This window comes from Ranitomeya imitator, unplaced genomic scaffold, assembly GCF_032444005.1.
Source record: "Ranitomeya imitator isolate aRanImi1 unplaced genomic scaffold, aRanImi1.pri SCAFFOLD_460, whole genome shotgun sequence".
Classification (NCBI taxonomy): Eukaryota; Metazoa; Chordata; class Amphibia; order Anura; family Dendrobatidae; genus Ranitomeya; species Ranitomeya imitator.
In genome coordinates, this window is record NW_027194831.1 from 106,997 (window position 1) to 124,625 (window position 17,629).

Here is a 17,629-nt window from a genome sequence, read left to right on the forward strand (position 1 = left end):
CATTGCTTTTGTATTGCGGACTAACCCTACTAAGTTTCAAACAATAACTGATGAGCAGCAAATGGTTTAGATGAAGTGTTGAAAAAGCTAAGAACGCTTCTCTTCGTTTTTTTCTCCTTTTTGTGGTTGCTAAACTGTAAGAAAAGAGTAGAGCATGAGCTTGAACACAAAACATTAAAAGAGAATAAACGCAACACCAATGGTGAAAAAGCAAGCCATGCGTTGGCCGGGAATCGAACCCGGGTCAACTGCTTGGAAGGCAGCTATGCTCACCACTATACCACCAACGCTTACGTAAGCGCGCATTTTTTTTTTACATTTTCTGCAATAACAGTAAACGTTCTAGCAAATCCTTTCTAAGTACATGGAGAATCAAACTGGGGGAGAGTGAAAAAAGTTGTGATGTAGCACAATCCCAAGGAGAACCATTGACCTTTTATGGTTTGTTTATAGAAAATTTTGAGACGTCGTAAAGGCCTTCTGGTCCTTTAGCGGCACGAGTTGAACTGGGATTCAGGGTTTTAACCAGTGTTTTTTTGAGCCAAAAGGGTTTGCTGTAGACAGGGGCATTTAGATGAAATGTAATGATGAAGAGTATAAAACACAACCGTTTAGCAGAGGATGGTTTCGATCCATCGACCTCTGGGTTATGGGCCCAGCACGCTTCCGCTGCGCCACTCTGCTTATGGTGGAGGATGCTCAGAGTTGAAGTCTAATTACTGCCTGCCTTCTGGTCTATGTCATGTAATTTATCAGCCATTTCTTATCTGTTGGCAACTAAATTATTCTTGGTGCTTTGCAAATGTTTGTTTGTTTTTGTTGAAAATCATGTCTCTGTGGCGCAATCGGTTAGCGCGTTCGGCTGTTAACCGAAAGGTTGGTGGTTCGAGTCCACCCAGGGACGTTGCACCCTTTTGCTTCAGTAGTAAGCTACAGTTGAAGAAGTTTTTGCATTTGTGCTAAGCATCTCCCTCAAGTAAAAGCCATTTTGCTGACGATGTTTTGAATTCACGAGATAAACTGGAGAAAAACCTTCTGGATGAGATAGGATAAACAAAACTTCCTTCGAGCCGGAATTGAACCAGCGACCTAAGGATTGCTAATTTAGAGCTACAGTCCTCCGCTCTACCAGCTGAGCTATCGAAGGATTGTTGAAAGCCCACTAGGTTTGGCCATGGGTGCCACGAGCAGGTGGTAAAAATGATTCATTCAACCCAGCGAAAAAGGAATTCAGCAGTAGTATTGGAGAATGCGGGCATCGATCCCGCTACCTCTCGCATGCTAAGCGAGCGCTCTACCACTTGAGCTAATCCCCCAAACCTGGCAAACATATCGTCAGTTTCACGTCACACCAGGTCACAATTTTCATATACAATCACACATGCCATTGCAAGCTTTTTTTTTTTTTTTTTAAGTGTGGATTCCATTTTTGCATACTGGAAGAACATTTAAGGAGTCTACAACGTGATTGGTGCCCTACAAATACAGTTGGGCAACTTTCTAGCAACCCCTTTCTATGTACATGGAGAATCAAATTGGGGACAGTGAAAAAAACTTGCATAGTTTGAAGAAAAAAGTTGCGATGTAGCACAATCCCAAAAGAGAACCATTGACCTTTTATGGCTTTGTTTGTTTATAGAAACTGCTGAGAGGTCGTGAAGGCCTTCTGGTCCTTTGGCACAAGTTGATCCAGGATTCAGGGTTTTGACCAGTAATTTTTGAGCCAAAACGCGTTTGCTTTTGACAGAAGCTACACCAACCAGCACAATACCAATGTTTACCTTGGCATTGCTTTTGTATTGCGGACTAACCCTACTAAGTTTCAAACAATAACTGATGAGCAGCAAATGGTTTAGATGAAGTGTTGAAAAAGCTAAGAACGCTTCTCTTCGTTTTTTTCTCCTTTTTGTGGTTGCTAAACTGTAAGAAAAGAGTAGAGCATGAGCTTGAACACAAAACATTAAAAGAGAATAAACGCAACACCAATGGTGAAAAAGCAAGCCATGCGTTGGCCGGGAATCGAACCCGGGTCAACTGCTTGGAAGGCAGCTATGCTCACCACTATACCACCAACGCTTACGTAAGCGCGCATTTTTTTTTTACATTTTCTGCAATAACAGTAAACGTTCTAGCAAATCCTTTCTAAGTACATGGAGAATCAAACTGGGGGAGAGTGAAAAAAGTTGTGATGTAGCACAATCCCAAGGAGAACCATTGACCTTTTATGGTTTGTTTATAGAAAATTTTGAGACGTCGTAAAGGCCTTCTGGTCCTTTAGCGGCACGAGTTAAACTGGGATTCAGGGTTTTAACCAGTGTTTTTTTGAGCCAAAAGGGTTTGCTGTAGACAGGGGCATTTAGATGAAATGTAATGATGAAGAGTATAAAACACAACCGTTTAGCAGAGGATGGTTTCGATCCATCGACCTCTGGGTTATGGGCCCAGCACGCTTCCGCTGCGCCACTCTGCTTATGGTGGAGGATGCTCAGAGTTGAAGTCTAATTACTGCCTGCCTTCTGGTCTATGTCATGTAATTTATCAGCCATTTCTTATCTGTTGGCAACTAAATTATTCTTGGTGCTTTGCAAATGTTTGTTTGTTTTTGTTGAAAATCATGTCTCTGTGGCGCAATCGGTTAGCGCGTTCGGCTGTTAACCGAAAGGTTGGTGGTTCGAGTCCACCCAGGGACGTTGCACCCTTTTGCTTCAGTAGTAAGCTACAGTTGAAGAAGTTTTTGTATTTGTGCTAAGCATCTCCCTCAAGTAAAAGCCATTTTGCTGACGATGTTTTGAATTCACGAGATAAACTGGAGAAAAACCTTCTGGATGAGATAGGATAAACAAAACTTCCTTCGAGCCGGAATTGAACCAGCGACCTAAGGATTGCTAATTTAGAGCTACAGTCCTCCGCTCTACCAGCTGAGCTATCGAAGGATTGTTGAAAGCCCACTAGGTTTGGCCATGGGTGCCACGAGCAGGTGGTAAAAATGATTCATTCAACCCAGCGAAAAAGGAATTCAGCAGTAGTATTGGAGAATGCGGGCATCGATCCCGCTACCTCTCGCATGCTAAGCGAGCGCTCTACCACTTGAGCTAATCCCCCAAACCTGGCAAACATATCGTCAGTTTCACGTCACACCAGGTCACAATTTTCATATACAATCACACATGCCATTGCAAGCTTTTTTTTTTTTTTTTTAAGTGTGGATTCCATTTTTGCATACTGGAAGAACATTTAAGGAGTCTACAACGTGATTGGTGCCCTACAAATACAGTTGGGCAACTTTCTAGCAACCCCTTTCTATGTACATGGAGAATCAAATTGGGGACAGTGAAAAAAACTTGCATAGTTTGAAGAAAAAAGTTGCGATGTAGCACAATCCCAAAAGAGAACCATTGACCTTTTATGGCTTTGTTTGTTTATAGAAACTGCTGAGAGGTCGTGAAGGCCTTCTGGTCCTTTGGCACAAGTTGATCCAGGATTCAGGGTTTTGACCAGTAATTTTTGAGCCAAAACGCGTTTGCTTTTGACAGAAGCTACACCAACCAGCACAATACCAATGTTTACCTTGGCATTGCTTTTGTATTGCGGACTAACCCTACTAAGTTTCAAACAATAACTGATGAGCAGCAAATGGTTTAGATGAAGTGTTGAAAAAGCTAAGAACGCTTCTCTTCGTTTTTTTCTCCTTTTTGTGGTTGCTAAACTGTAAGAAAAGAGTAGAGCATGAGCTTGAACACAAAACATTAAAAGAGAATAAACGCAACACCAATGGTGAAAAAGCAAGCCATGCGTTGGCCGGGAATCGAACCCGGGTCAACTGCTTGGAAGGCAGCTATGCTCACCACTATACCACCAACGCTTACGTAAGCGCGCATTTTTTTTTTACATTTTCTGCAATAACAGTAAACGTTCTAGCAAATCCTTTCTAAGTACATGGAGAATCAAACTGGGGGAGAGTGAAAAAAGTTGTGATGTAGCACAATCCCAAGGAGAACCATTGACCTTTTATGGTTTGTTTATAGAAAATTTTGAGACGTCGTAAAGGCCTTCTGGTCCTTTAGCGGCACGAGTTAAACTGGGATTCAGGGTTTTAACCAGTGTTTTTTTGAGCCAAAAGGGTTTGCTGTAGACAGGGGCATTTAGATGAAATGTAATGATGAAGAGTATAAAACACAACCGTTTAGCAGAGGATGGTTTCGATCCATCGACCTCTGGGTTATGGGCCCAGCACGCTTCCGCTGCGCCACTCTGCTTATGGTGGAGGATGCTCAGAGTTGAAGTCTAATTACTGCCTGCCTTCTGGTCTATGTCATGTAATTTATCAGCCATTTCTTATCTGTTGGCAACTAAATTATTCTTGGTGCTTTGCAAATGTTTGTTTGTTTTTGTTGAAAATCATGTCTCTGTGGCGCAATCGGTTAGCGCGTTCGGCTGTTAACCGAAAGGTTGGTGGTTCGAGTCCACCCAGGGACGTTGCACCCTTTTGCTTCAGTAGTAAGCTACAGTTGAAGAAGTTTTTGTATTTGTGCTAAGCATCTCCCTCAAGTAAAAGCCATTTTGCTGACGATGTTTTGAATTCACGAGATAAACTGGAGAAAAACCTTCTGGATGAGATAGGATAAACAAAACTTCCTTCGAGCCGGAATTGAACCAGCGACCTAAGGATTGCTAATTTAGAGCTACAGTCCTCCGCTCTACCAGCTGAGCTATCGAAGGATTGTTGAAAGCCCACTAGGTTTGGCCATGGGTGCCACGAGCAGGTGGTAAAAATGATTCATTCAACCCAGCGAAAAAGGAATTCAGCAGTAGTATTGGAGAATGCGGGCATCGATCCCGCTACCTCTCGCATGCTAAGCGAGCGCTCTACCACTTGAGCTAATCCCCCAAACCTGGCAAACATATCGTCAGTTTCACGTCACACCAGGTCACAATTTTCATATACAATCACACATGCCATTGCAAGCTTTTTTTTTTTTTTTTTAAGTGTGGATTCCATTTTTGCATACTGGAAGAACATTTAAGGAGTCTACAACGTGATTGGTGCCCTACAAATACAGTTGGGCAACTTTCTAGCAACCCCTTTCTATGTACATGGAGAATCAAATTGGGGACAGTGAAAAAAACTTGCATAGTTTGAAGAAAAAAGTTGCGATGTAGCACAATCCCAAAAGAGAACCATTGACCTTTTATGGCTTTGTTTGTTTATAGAAACTGCTGAGAGGTCGTGAAGGCCTTCTGGTCCTTTGGCACAAGTTGATCCAGGATTCAGGGTTTTGACCAGTAATTTTTGAGCCAAAACGCGTTTGCTTTTGACAGAAGCTACACCAACCAGCACAATACCAATGTTTACCTTGGCATTGCTTTTGTATTGCGGACTAACCCTACTAAGTTTCAAACAATAACTGATGAGCAGCAAATGGTTTAGATGAAGTGTTGAAAAAGCTAAGAACGCTTCTCTTCGTTTTTTTCTCCTTTTTGTGGTTGCTAAACTGTAAGAAAAGAGTAGAGCATGAGCTTGAACACAAAACATTAAAAGAGAATAAACGCAACACCAATGGTGAAAAAGCAAGCCATGCGTTGGCCGGGAATCGAACCCGGGTCAACTGCTTGGAAGGCAGCTATGCTCACCACTATACCACCAACGCTTACGTAAGCGCGCATTTTTTTTTTACATTTTCTGCAATAACAGTAAACGTTCTAGCAAATCCTTTCTAAGTACATGGAGAATCAAACTGGGGGAGAGTGAAAAAAGTTGTGATGTAGCACAATCCCAAGGAGAACCATTGACCTTTTATGGTTTGTTTATAGAAAATTTTGAGACGTCGTAAAGGCCTTCTGGTCCTTTAGCGGCACGAGTTGAACTGGGATTCAGGGTTTTAACCAGTGTTTTTTTGAGCCAAAAGGGTTTGCTGTAGACAGGGGCATTTAGATGAAATGTAATGATGAAGAGTATAAAACACAACCGTTTAGCAGAGGATGGTTTCGATCCATCGACCTCTGGGTTATGGGCCCAGCACGCTTCCGCTGCGCCACTCTGCTTATGGTGGAGGATGCTCAGAGTTGAAGTCTAATTACTGCCTGCCTTCTGGTCTATGTCATGTAATTTATCAGCCATTTCTTATCTGTTGGCAACTAAATTATTCTTGGTGCTTTGCAAATGTTTGTTTGTTTTTGTTGAAAATCATGTCTCTGTGGCGCAATCGGTTAGCGCGTTCGGCTGTTAACCGAAAGGTTGGTGGTTCGAGTCCACCCAGGGACGTTGCACCCTTTTGCTTCAGTAGTAAGCTACAGTTGAAGAAGTTTTTGCATTTGTGCTAAGCATCTCCCTCAAGTAAAAGCCATTTTGCTGACGATGTTTTGAATTCACGAGATAAACTGGAGAAAAACCTTCTGGATGAGATAGGATAAACAAAACTTCCTTCGAGCCGGAATTGAACCAGCGACCTAAGGATTGCTAATTTAGAGCTACAGTCCTCCGCTCTACCAGCTGAGCTATCGAAGGATTGTTGAAAGCCCACTAGGTTTGGCCATGGGTGCCACGAGCAGGTGGTAAAAATGATTCATTCAACCCAGCGAAAAAGGAATTCAGCAGTAGTATTGGAGAATGCGGGCATCGATCCCGCTACCTCTCGCATGCTAAGCGAGCGCTCTACCACTTGAGCTAATCCCCCAAACCTGGCAAACATATCGTCAGTTTCACGTCACACCAGGTCACAATTTTCATATACAATCACACATGCCATTGCAAGCTTTTTTTTTTTTTTTTTAAGTGTGGATTCCATTTTTGCATACTGGAAGAACATTTAAGGAGTCTACAACGTGATTGGTGCCCTACAAATACAGTTGGGCAACTTTCTAGCAACCCCTTTCTATGTACATGGAGAATCAAATTGGGGACAGTGAAAAAAACTTGCATAGTTTGAAGAAAAAAGTTGCGATGTAGCACAATCCCAAAAGAGAACCATTGACCTTTTATGGCTTTGTTTGTTTATAGAAACTGCTGAGAGGTCGTGAAGGCCTTCTGGTCCTTTGGCACAAGTTGATCCAGGATTCAGGGTTTTGACCAGTAATTTTTGAGCCAAAACGCGTTTGCTTTTGACAGAAGCTACACCAACCAGCACAATACCAATGTTTACCTTGGCATTGCTTTTGTATTGCGGACTAACCCTACTAAGTTTCAAACAATAACTGATGAGCAGCAAATGGTTTAGATGAAGTGTTGAAAAAGCTAAGAACGCTTCTCTTCGTTTTTTTCTCCTTTTTGTGGTTGCTAAACTGTAAGAAAAGAGTAGAGCATGAGCTTGAACACAAAACATTAAAAGAGAATAAACGCAACACCAATGGTGAAAAAGCAAGCCATGCGTTGGCCGGGAATCGAACCCGGGTCAACTGCTTGGAAGGCAGCTATGCTCACCACTATACCACCAACGCTTACGTAAGCGCGCATTTTTTTTTTACATTTTCTGCAATAACAGTAAACGTTCTAGCAAATCCTTTCTAAGTACATGGAGAATCAAACTGGGGGAGAGTGAAAAAAGTTGTGATGTAGCACAATCCCAAGGAGAACCATTGACCTTTTATGGTTTGTTTATAGAAAATTTTGAGACGTCGTAAAGGCCTTCTGGTCCTTTAGCGGCACGAGTTGAACTGGGATTCAGGGTTTTAACCAGTGTTTTTTTGAGCCAAAAGGGTTTGCTGTAGACAGGGGCATTTAGATGAAATGTAATGATGAAGAGTATAAAACACAACCGTTTAGCAGAGGATGGTTTCGATCCATCGACCTCTGGGTTATGGGCCCAGCACGCTTCCGCTGCGCCACTCTGCTTATGGTGGAGGATGCTCAGAGTTGAAGTCTAATTACTGCCTGCCTTCTGGTCTATGTCATGTAATTTATCAGCCATTTCTTATCTGTTGGCAACTAAATTATTCTTGGTGCTTTGCAAATGTTTGTTTGTTTTTGTTGAAAATCATGTCTCTGTGGCGCAATCGGTTAGCGCGTTCGGCTGTTAACCGAAAGGTTGGTGGTTCGAGTCCACCCAGGGACGTTGCACCCTTTTGCTTCAGTAGTAAGCTACAGTTGAAGAAGTTTTTGCATTTGTGCTAAGCATCTCCCTCAAGTAAAAGCCATTTTGCTGACGATGTTTTGAATTCACGAGATAAACTGGAGAAAAACCTTCTGGATGAGATAGGATAAACAAAACTTCCTTCGAGCCGGAATTGAACCAGCGACCTAAGGATTGCTAATTTAGAGCTACAGTCCTCCGCTCTACCAGCTGAGCTATCGAAGGATTGTTGAAAGCCCACTAGGTTTGGCCATGGGTGCCACGAGCAGGTGGTAAAAATGATTCATTCAACCCAGCGAAAAAGGAATTCAGCAGTAGTATTGGAGAATGCGGGCATCGATCCCGCTACCTCTCGCATGCTAAGCGAGCGCTCTACCACTTGAGCTAATCCCCCAAACCTGGCAAACATATCGTCAGTTTCACGTCACACCAGGTCACAATTTTCATATACAATCACACATGCCATTGCAAGCTTTTTTTTTTTTTTTTTAAGTGTGGATTCCATTTTTGCATACTGGAAGAACATTTAAGGAGTCTACAACGTGATTGGTGCCCTACAAATACAGTTGGGCAACTTTCTAGCAACCCCTTTCTATGTACATGGAGAATCAAATTGGGGACAGTGAAAAAAACTTGCATAGTTTGAAGAAAAAAGTTGCGATGTAGCACAATCCCAAAAGAGAACCATTGACCTTTTATGGCTTTGTTTGTTTATAGAAACTGCTGAGAGGTCGTGAAGGCCTTCTGGTCCTTTGGCACAAGTTGATCCAGGATTCAGGGTTTTGACCAGTAATTTTTGAGCCAAAACGCGTTTGCTTTTGACAGAAGCTACACCAACCAGCACAATACCAATGTTTACCTTGGCATTGCTTTTGTATTGCGGACTAACCCTACTAAGTTTCAAACAATAACTGATGAGCAGCAAATGGTTTAGATGAAGTGTTGAAAAAGCTAAGAACGCTTCTCTTCGTTTTTTTCTCCTTTTTGTGGTTGCTAAACTGTAAGAAAAGAGTAGAGCATGAGCTTGAACACAAAACATTAAAAGAGAATAAACGCAACACCAATGGTGAAAAAGCAAGCCATGCGTTGGCCGGGAATCGAACCCGGGTCAACTGCTTGGAAGGCAGCTATGCTCACCACTATACCACCAACGCTTACGTAAGCGCGCATTTTTTTTTTACATTTTCTGCAATAACAGTAAACGTTCTAGCAAATCCTTTCTAAGTACATGGAGAATCAAACTGGGGGAGAGTGAAAAAAGTTGTGATGTAGCACAATCCCAAGGAGAACCATTGACCTTTTATGGTTTGTTTATAGAAAATTTTGAGACGTCGTAAAGGCCTTCTGGTCCTTTAGCGGCACGAGTTAAACTGGGATTCAGGGTTTTAACCAGTGTTTTTTTGAGCCAAAAGGGTTTGCTGTAGACAGGGGCATTTAGATGAAATGTAATGATGAAGAGTATAAAACACAACCGTTTAGCAGAGGATGGTTTCGATCCATCGACCTCTGGGTTATGGGCCCAGCACGCTTCCGCTGCGCCACTCTGCTTATGGTGGAGGATGCTCAGAGTTGAAGTCTAATTACTGCCTGCCTTCTGGTCTATGTCATGTAATTTATCAGCCATTTCTTATCTGTTGGCAACTAAATTATTCTTGGTGCTTTGCAAATGTTTGTTTGTTTTTGTTGAAAATCATGTCTCTGTGGCGCAATCGGTTAGCGCGTTCGGCTGTTAACCGAAAGGTTGGTGGTTCGAGTCCACCCAGGGACGTTGCACCCTTTTGCTTCAGTAGTAAGCTACAGTTGAAGAAGTTTTTGTATTTGTGCTAAGCATCTCCCTCAAGTAAAAGCCATTTTGCTGACGATGTTTTGAATTCACGAGATAAACTGGAGAAAAACCTTCTGGATGAGATAGGATAAACAAAACTTCCTTCGAGCCGGAATTGAACCAGCGACCTAAGGATTGCTAATTTAGAGCTACAGTCCTCCGCTCTACCAGCTGAGCTATCGAAGGATTGTTGAAAGCCCACTAGGTTTGGCCATGGGTGCCACGAGCAGGTGGTAAAAATGATTCATTCAACCCAGCGAAAAAGGAATTCAGCAGTAGTATTGGAGAATGCGGGCATCGATCCCGCTACCTCTCGCATGCTAAGCGAGCGCTCTACCACTTGAGCTAATCCCCCAAACCTGGCAAACATATCGTCAGTTTCACGTCACACCAGGTCACAATTTTCATATACAATCACACATGCCATTGCAAGCTTTTTTTTTTTTTTTTTAAGTGTGGATTCCATTTTTGCATACTGGAAGAACATTTAAGGAGTCTACAACGTGATTGGTGCCCTACAAATACAGTTGGGCAACTTTCTAGCAACCCCTTTCTATGTACATGGAGAATCAAATTGGGGACAGTGAAAAAAACTTGCATAGTTTGAAGAAAAAAGTTGCGATGTAGCACAATCCCAAAAGAGAACCATTGACCTTTTATGGCTTTGTTTGTTTATAGAAACTGCTGAGAGGTCGTGAAGGCCTTCTGGTCCTTTGGCACAAGTTGATCCAGGATTCAGGGTTTTGACCAGTAATTTTTGAGCCAAAACGCGTTTGCTTTTGACAGAAGCTACACCAACCAGCACAATACCAATGTTTACCTTGGCATTGCTTTTGTATTGCGGACTAACCCTACTAAGTTTCAAACAATAACTGATGAGCAGCAAATGGTTTAGATGAAGTGTTGAAAAAGCTAAGAACGCTTCTCTTCGTTTTTTTCTCCTTTTTGTGGTTGCTAAACTGTAAGAAAAGAGTAGAGCATGAGCTTGAACACAAAACATTAAAAGAGAATAAACGCAACACCAATGGTGAAAAAGCAAGCCATGCGTTGGCCGGGAATCGAACCCGGGTCAACTGCTTGGAAGGCAGCTATGCTCACCACTATACCACCAACGCTTACGTAAGCGCGCATTTTTTTTTTACATTTTCTGCAATAACAGTAAACGTTCTAGCAAATCCTTTCTAAGTACATGGAGAATCAAACTGGGGGAGAGTGAAAAAAGTTGTGATGTAGCACAATCCCAAGGAGAACCATTGACCTTTTATGGTTTGTTTATAGAAAATTTTGAGACGTCGTAAAGGCCTTCTGGTCCTTTAGCGGCACGAGTTAAACTGGGATTCAGGGTTTTAACCAGTGTTTTTTTGAGCCAAAAGGGTTTGCTGTAGACAGGGGCATTTAGATGAAATGTAATGATGAAGAGTATAAAACACAACCGTTTAGCAGAGGATGGTTTCGATCCATCGACCTCTGGGTTATGGGCCCAGCACGCTTCCGCTGCGCCACTCTGCTTATGGTGGAGGATGCTCAGAGTTGAAGTCTAATTACTGCCTGCCTTCTGGTCTATGTCATGTAATTTATCAGCCATTTCTTATCTGTTGGCAACTAAATTATTCTTGGTGCTTTGCAAATGTTTGTTTGTTTTTGTTGAAAATCATGTCTCTGTGGCGCAATCGGTTAGCGCGTTCGGCTGTTAACCGAAAGGTTGGTGGTTCGAGTCCACCCAGGGACGTTGCACCCTTTTGCTTCAGTAGTAAGCTACAGTTGAAGAAGTTTTTGTATTTGTGCTAAGCATCTCCCTCAAGTAAAAGCCATTTTGCTGACGATGTTTTGAATTCACGAGATAAACTGGAGAAAAACCTTCTGGATGAGATAGGATAAACAAAACTTCCTTCGAGCCGGAATTGAACCAGCGACCTAAGGATTGCTAATTTAGAGCTACAGTCCTCCGCTCTACCAGCTGAGCTATCGAAGGATTGTTGAAAGCCCACTAGGTTTGGCCATGGGTGCCACGAGCAGGTGGTAAAAATGATTCATTCAACCCAGCGAAAAAGGAATTCAGCAGTAGTATTGGAGAATGCGGGCATCGATCCCGCTACCTCTCGCATGCTAAGCGAGCGCTCTACCACTTGAGCTAATCCCCCAAACCTGGCAAACATATCGTCAGTTTCACGTCACACCAGGTCACAATTTTCATATACAATCACACATGCCATTGCAAGCTTTTTTTTTTTTTTTTTAAGTGTGGATTCCATTTTTGCATACTGGAAGAACATTTAAGGAGTCTACAACGTGATTGGTGCCCTACAAATACAGTTGGGCAACTTTCTAGCAACCCCTTTCTATGTACATGGAGAATCAAATTGGGGACAGTGAAAAAAACTTGCATAGTTTGAAGAAAAAAGTTGTGATGTAGCACAATCCCAAGGAGAACCATTGACCTTTTATGGTTTGTTTATAGAAAATTTTGAGACGTCGTAAAGGCCTTCTGGTCCTTTAGCGGCACGAGTTAAACTGGGATTCAGGGTTTTAACCAGTGTTTTTTTGAGCCAAAAGGGTTTGCTGTAGACAGGGGCATTTAGATGAAATGTAATGATGAAGAGTATAAAACACAACCGTTTAGCAGAGGATGGTTTCGATCCATCGACCTCTGGGTTATGGGCCCAGCACGCTTCCGCTGCGCCACTCTGCTTATGGTGGAGGATGCTCAGAGTTGAAGTCTAATTACTGCCTGCCTTCTGGTCTATGTCATGTAATTTATCAGCCATTTCTTATCTGTTGGCAACTAAATTATTCTTGGTGCTTTGCAAATGTTTGTTTGTTTTTGTTGAAAATCATGTCTCTGTGGCGCAATCGGTTAGCGCGTTCGGCTGTTAACCGAAAGGTTGGTGGTTCGAGTCCACCCAGGGACGTTGCACCCTTTTGCTTCAGTAGTAAGCTACAGTTGAAGAAGTTTTTGTATTTGTGCTAAGCATCTCCCTCAAGTAAAAGCCATTTTGCTGACGATGTTTTGAATTCACGAGATAAACTGGAGAAAAACCTTCTGGATGAGATAGGATAAACAAAACTTCCTTCGAGCCGGAATTGAACCAGCGACCTAAGGATTGCTAATTTAGAGCTACAGTCCTCCGCTCTACCAGCTGAGCTATCGAAGGATTGTTGAAAGCCCACTAGGTTTGGCCATGGGTGCCACGAGCAGGTGGTAAAAATGATTCATTCAACCCAGCGAAAAAGGAATTCAGCAGTAGTATTGGAGAATGCGGGCATCGATCCCGCTACCTCTCGCATGCTAAGCGAGCGCTCTACCACTTGAGCTAATCCCCCAAACCTGGCAAACATATCGTCAGTTTCACGTCACACCAGGTCACAATTTTCATATACAATCACACATGCCATTGCAAGCTTTTTTTTTTTTTTTTTAAGTGTGGATTCCATTTTTGCATACTGGAAGAACATTTAAGGAGTCTACAACGTGATTGGTGCCCTACAAATACAGTTGGGCAACTTTCTAGCAACCCCTTTCTATGTACATGGAGAATCAAATTGGGGACAGTGAAAAAAACTTGCATAGTTTGAAGAAAAAAGTTGTGATGTAGCACAATCCCAAGGAGAACCATTGACCTTTTATGGTTTGTTTATAGAAAATTTTGAGACGTCGTAAAGGCCTTCTGGTCCTTTAGCGGCACGAGTTAAACTGGGATTCAGGGTTTTAACCAGTGTTTTTTTGAGCCAAAAGGGTTTGCTGTAGACAGGGGCATTTAGATGAAATGTAATGATGAAGAGTATAAAACACAACCGTTTAGCAGAGGATGGTTTCGATCCATCGACCTCTGGGTTATGGGCCCAGCACGCTTCCGCTGCGCCACTCTGCTTATGGTGGAGGATGCTCAGAGTTGAAGTCTAATTACTGCCTGCCTTCTGGTCTATGTCATGTAATTTATCAGCCATTTCTTATCTGTTGGCAACTAAATTATTCTTGGTGCTTTGCAAATGTTTGTTTGTTTTTGTTGAAAATCATGTCTCTGTGGCGCAATCGGTTAGCGCGTTCGGCTGTTAACCGAAAGGTTGGTGGTTCGAGTCCACCCAGGGACGTTGCACCCTTTTGCTTCAGTAGTAAGCTACAGTTGAAGAAGTTTTTGTATTTGTGCTAAGCATCTCCCTCAAGTAAAAGCCATTTTGCTGACGATGTTTTGAATTCACGAGATAAACTGGAGAAAAACCTTCTGGATGAGATAGGATAAACAAAACTTCCTTCGAGCCGGAATTGAACCAGCGACCTAAGGATTGCTAATTTAGAGCTACAGTCCTCCGCTCTACCAGCTGAGCTATCGAAGGATTGTTGAAAGCCCACTAGGTTTGGCCATGGGTGCCACGAGCAGGTGGTAAAAATGATTCATTCAACCCAGCGAAAAAGGAATTCAGCAGTAGTATTGGAGAATGCGGGCATCGATCCCGCTACCTCTCGCATGCTAAGCGAGCGCTCTACCACTTGAGCTAATCCCCCAAACCTGGCAAACATATCGTCAGTTTCACGTCACACCAGGTCACAATTTTCATATACAATCACACATGCCATTGCAAGCTTTTTTTTTTTTTTTTTAAGTGTGGATTCCATTTTTGCATACTGGAAGAACATTTAAGGAGTCTACAACGTGATTGGTGCCCTACAAATACAGTTGGGCAACTTTCTAGCAACCCCTTTCTATGTACATGGAGAATCAAATTGGGGACAGTGAAAAAAACTTGCATAGTTTGAAGAAAAAAGTTGTGATGTAGCACAATCCCAAGGAGAACCATTGACCTTTTATGGTTTGTTTATAGAAAATTTTGAGACGTCGTAAAGGCCTTCTGGTCCTTTAGCGGCACGAGTTAAACTGGGATTCAGGGTTTTAACCAGTGTTTTTTTGAGCCAAAAGGGTTTGCTGTAGACAGGGGCATTTAGATGAAATGTAATGATGAAGAGTATAAAACACAACCGTTTAGCAGAGGATGGTTTCGATCCATCGACCTCTGGGTTATGGGCCCAGCACGCTTCCGCTGCGCCACTCTGCTTATGGTGGAGGATGCTCAGAGTTGAAGTCTAATTACTGCCTGCCTTCTGGTCTATGTCATGTAATTTATCAGCCATTTCTTATCTGTTGGCAACTAAATTATTCTTGGTGCTTTGCAAATGTTTGTTTGTTTTTGTTGAAAATCATGTCTCTGTGGCGCAATCGGTTAGCGCGTTCGGCTGTTAACCGAAAGGTTGGTGGTTCGAGTCCACCCAGGGACGTTGCACCCTTTTGCTTCAGTAGTAAGCTACAGTTGAAGAAGTTTTTGTATTTGTGCTAAGCATCTCCCTCAAGTAAAAGCCATTTTGCTGACGATGTTTTGAATTCACGAGATAAACTGGAGAAAAACCTTCTGGATGAGATAGGATAAACAAAACTTCCTTCGAGCCGGAATTGAACCAGCGACCTAAGGATTGCTAATTTAGAGCTACAGTCCTCCGCTCTACCAGCTGAGCTATCGAAGGATTGTTGAAAGCCCACTAGGTTTGGCCATGGGTGCCACGAGCAGGTGGTAAAAATGATTCATTCAACCCAGCGAAAAAGGAATTCAGCAGTAGTATTGGAGAATGCGGGCATCGATCCCGCTACCTCTCGCATGCTAAGCGAGCGCTCTACCACTTGAGCTAATCCCCCAAACCTGGCAAACATATCGTCAGTTTCACGTCACACCAGGTCACAATTTTCATATACAATCACACATGCCATTGCAAGCTTTTTTTTTTTTTTTTTAAGTGTGGATTCCATTTTTGCATACTGGAAGAACATTTAAGGAGTCTACAACGTGATTGGTGCCCTACAAATACAGTTGGGCAACTTTCTAGCAACCCCTTTCTATGTACATGGAGAATCAAATTGGGGACAGTGAAAAAAACTTGCATAGTTTGAAGAAAAAAGTTGTGATGTAGCACAATCCCAAGGAGAACCATTGACCTTTTATGGTTTGTTTATAGAAAATTTTGAGACGTCGTAAAGGCCTTCTGGTCCTTTAGCGGCACGAGTTAAACTGGGATTCAGGGTTTTAACCAGTGTTTTTTTGAGCCAAAAGGGTTTGCTGTAGACAGGGGCATTTAGATGAAATGTAATGATGAAGAGTATAAAACACAACCGTTTAGCAGAGGATGGTTTCGATCCATCGACCTCTGGGTTATGGGCCCAGCACGCTTCCGCTGCGCCACTCTGCTTATGGTGGAGGATGCTCAGAGTTGAAGTCTAATTACTGCCTGCCTTCTGGTCTATGTCATGTAATTTATCAGCCATTTCTTATCTGTTGGCAACTAAATTATTCTTGGTGCTTTGCAAATGTTTGTTTGTTTTTGTTGAAAATCATGTCTCTGTGGCGCAATCGGTTAGCGCGTTCGGCTGTTAACCGAAAGGTTGGTGGTTCGAGTCCACCCAGGGACGTTGCACCCTTTTGCTTCAGTAGTAAGCTACAGTTGAAGAAGTTTTTGTATTTGTGCTAAGCATCTCCCTCAAGTAAAAGCCATTTTGCTGACGATGTTTTGAATTCACGAGATAAACTGGAGAAAAACCTTCTGGATGAGATAGGATAAACAAAACTTCCTTCGAGCCGGAATTGAACCAGCGACCTAAGGATTGCTAATTTAGAGCTACAGTCCTCCGCTCTACCAGCTGAGCTATCGAAGGATTGTTGAAAGCCCACTAGGTTTGGCCATGGGTGCCACGAGCAGGTGGTAAAAATGATTCATTCAACCCAGCGAAAAAGGAATTCAGCAGTAGTATTGGAGAATGCGGGCATCGATCCCGCTACCTCTCGCATGCTAAGCGAGCGCTCTACCACTTGAGCTAATCCCCCAAACCTGGCAAACATATCGTCAGTTTCACGTCACACCAGGTCACAATTTTCATATACAATCACACATGCCATTGCAAGCTTTTTTTTTTTTTTTTTAAGTGTGGATTCCATTTTTGCATACTGGAAGAACATTTAAGGAGTCTACAACGTGATTGGTGCCCTACAAATACAGTTGGGCAACTTTCTAGCAACCCCTTTCTATGTACATGGAGAATCAAATTGGGGACAGTGAAAAAAACTTGCATAGTTTGAAGAAAAAAGTTGTGATGTAGCACAATCCCAAGGAGAACCATTGACCTTTTATGGTTTGTTTATAGAAAATTTTGAGACGTCGTAAAGGCCTTCTGGTCCTTTAGCGGCACGAGTTAAACTGGGATTCAGGGTTTTAACCAGTGTTTTTTTGAGCCAAAAGGGTTTGCTGTAGACAGGGGCATTTAGATGAAATGTAATGATGAAGAGTATAAAACACAACCGTTTAGCAGAGGATGGTTTCGATCCATCGACCTCTGGGTTATGGGCCCAGCACGCTTCCGCTGCGCCACTCTGCTTATGGTGGAGGATGCTCAGAGTTGAAGTCTAATTACTGCCTGCCTTCTGGTCTATGTCATGTAATTTATCAGCCATTTCTTATCTGTTGGCAACTAAATTATTCTTGGTGCTTTGCAAATGTTTGTTTGTTTTTGTTGAAAATCATGTCTCTGTGGCGCAATCGGTTAGCGCGTTCGGCTGTTAACCGAAAGGTTGGTGGTTCGAGTCCACCCAGGGACGTTGCACCCTTTTGCTTCAGTAGTAAGCTACAGTTGAAGAAGTTTTTGTATTTGTGCTAAGCATCTCCCTCAAGTAAAAGCCATTTTGCTGACGATGTTTTGAATTCACG

The 17,629-nt window shown here is 42.6% G+C and overlaps 12 non-coding genes across 12 annotated transcripts; all 12 read left to right on the forward strand.

The window, feature by feature from the left end:
• Positions 1–830: 830 nt before the first annotated feature.
• TRNAN-GUU (transfer RNA asparagine (anticodon GUU)) lies at positions 831–904 on the forward strand. Its single transcript has one exon. It is a non-coding gene; the product is annotated as a tRNA-Asn (tRNA).
• A 1,712-nt stretch (positions 905–2,616) lies between these two features.
• On the forward strand, positions 2,617–2,690 carry TRNAN-GUU (transfer RNA asparagine (anticodon GUU)). The gene has a single exon. It is a non-coding gene; the product is annotated as a tRNA-Asn (tRNA).
• Positions 2,691–4,402: 1,712 nt separating this feature from the next.
• TRNAN-GUU (transfer RNA asparagine (anticodon GUU)) lies at positions 4,403–4,476 on the forward strand. Its single transcript has one exon. It is a non-coding gene; the product is annotated as a tRNA-Asn (tRNA).
• A 1,712-nt stretch (positions 4,477–6,188) lies between these two features.
• Positions 6,189–6,262, forward strand: TRNAN-GUU (transfer RNA asparagine (anticodon GUU)). Its single transcript has one exon. It is a non-coding gene; the product is annotated as a tRNA-Asn (tRNA).
• Positions 6,263–7,974: 1,712 nt separating this feature from the next.
• Positions 7,975–8,048, forward strand: TRNAN-GUU (transfer RNA asparagine (anticodon GUU)). Its single transcript has one exon. It is a non-coding gene; the product is annotated as a tRNA-Asn (tRNA).
• A 1,712-nt stretch (positions 8,049–9,760) lies between these two features.
• TRNAN-GUU (transfer RNA asparagine (anticodon GUU)) lies at positions 9,761–9,834 on the forward strand. The gene has a single exon. It is a non-coding gene; the product is annotated as a tRNA-Asn (tRNA).
• A 1,712-nt stretch (positions 9,835–11,546) lies between these two features.
• Positions 11,547–11,620, forward strand: TRNAN-GUU (transfer RNA asparagine (anticodon GUU)). Its single transcript has one exon. It is a non-coding gene; the product is annotated as a tRNA-Asn (tRNA).
• Positions 11,621–12,726: 1,106 nt separating this feature from the next.
• On the forward strand, positions 12,727–12,800 carry TRNAN-GUU (transfer RNA asparagine (anticodon GUU)). The gene has a single exon. It is a non-coding gene; the product is annotated as a tRNA-Asn (tRNA).
• A 1,106-nt stretch (positions 12,801–13,906) lies between these two features.
• Positions 13,907–13,980, forward strand: TRNAN-GUU (transfer RNA asparagine (anticodon GUU)). Its single transcript has one exon. It is a non-coding gene; the product is annotated as a tRNA-Asn (tRNA).
• A 1,106-nt stretch (positions 13,981–15,086) lies between these two features.
• On the forward strand, positions 15,087–15,160 carry TRNAN-GUU (transfer RNA asparagine (anticodon GUU)). Its single transcript has one exon. It is a non-coding gene; the product is annotated as a tRNA-Asn (tRNA).
• Positions 15,161–16,266: 1,106 nt separating this feature from the next.
• On the forward strand, positions 16,267–16,340 carry TRNAN-GUU (transfer RNA asparagine (anticodon GUU)). Its single transcript has one exon. It is a non-coding gene; the product is annotated as a tRNA-Asn (tRNA).
• Positions 16,341–17,446: 1,106 nt separating this feature from the next.
• On the forward strand, positions 17,447–17,520 carry TRNAN-GUU (transfer RNA asparagine (anticodon GUU)). Its single transcript has one exon. It is a non-coding gene; the product is annotated as a tRNA-Asn (tRNA).
• The last annotated feature ends 109 nt before the right edge of the window (positions 17,521–17,629 follow it).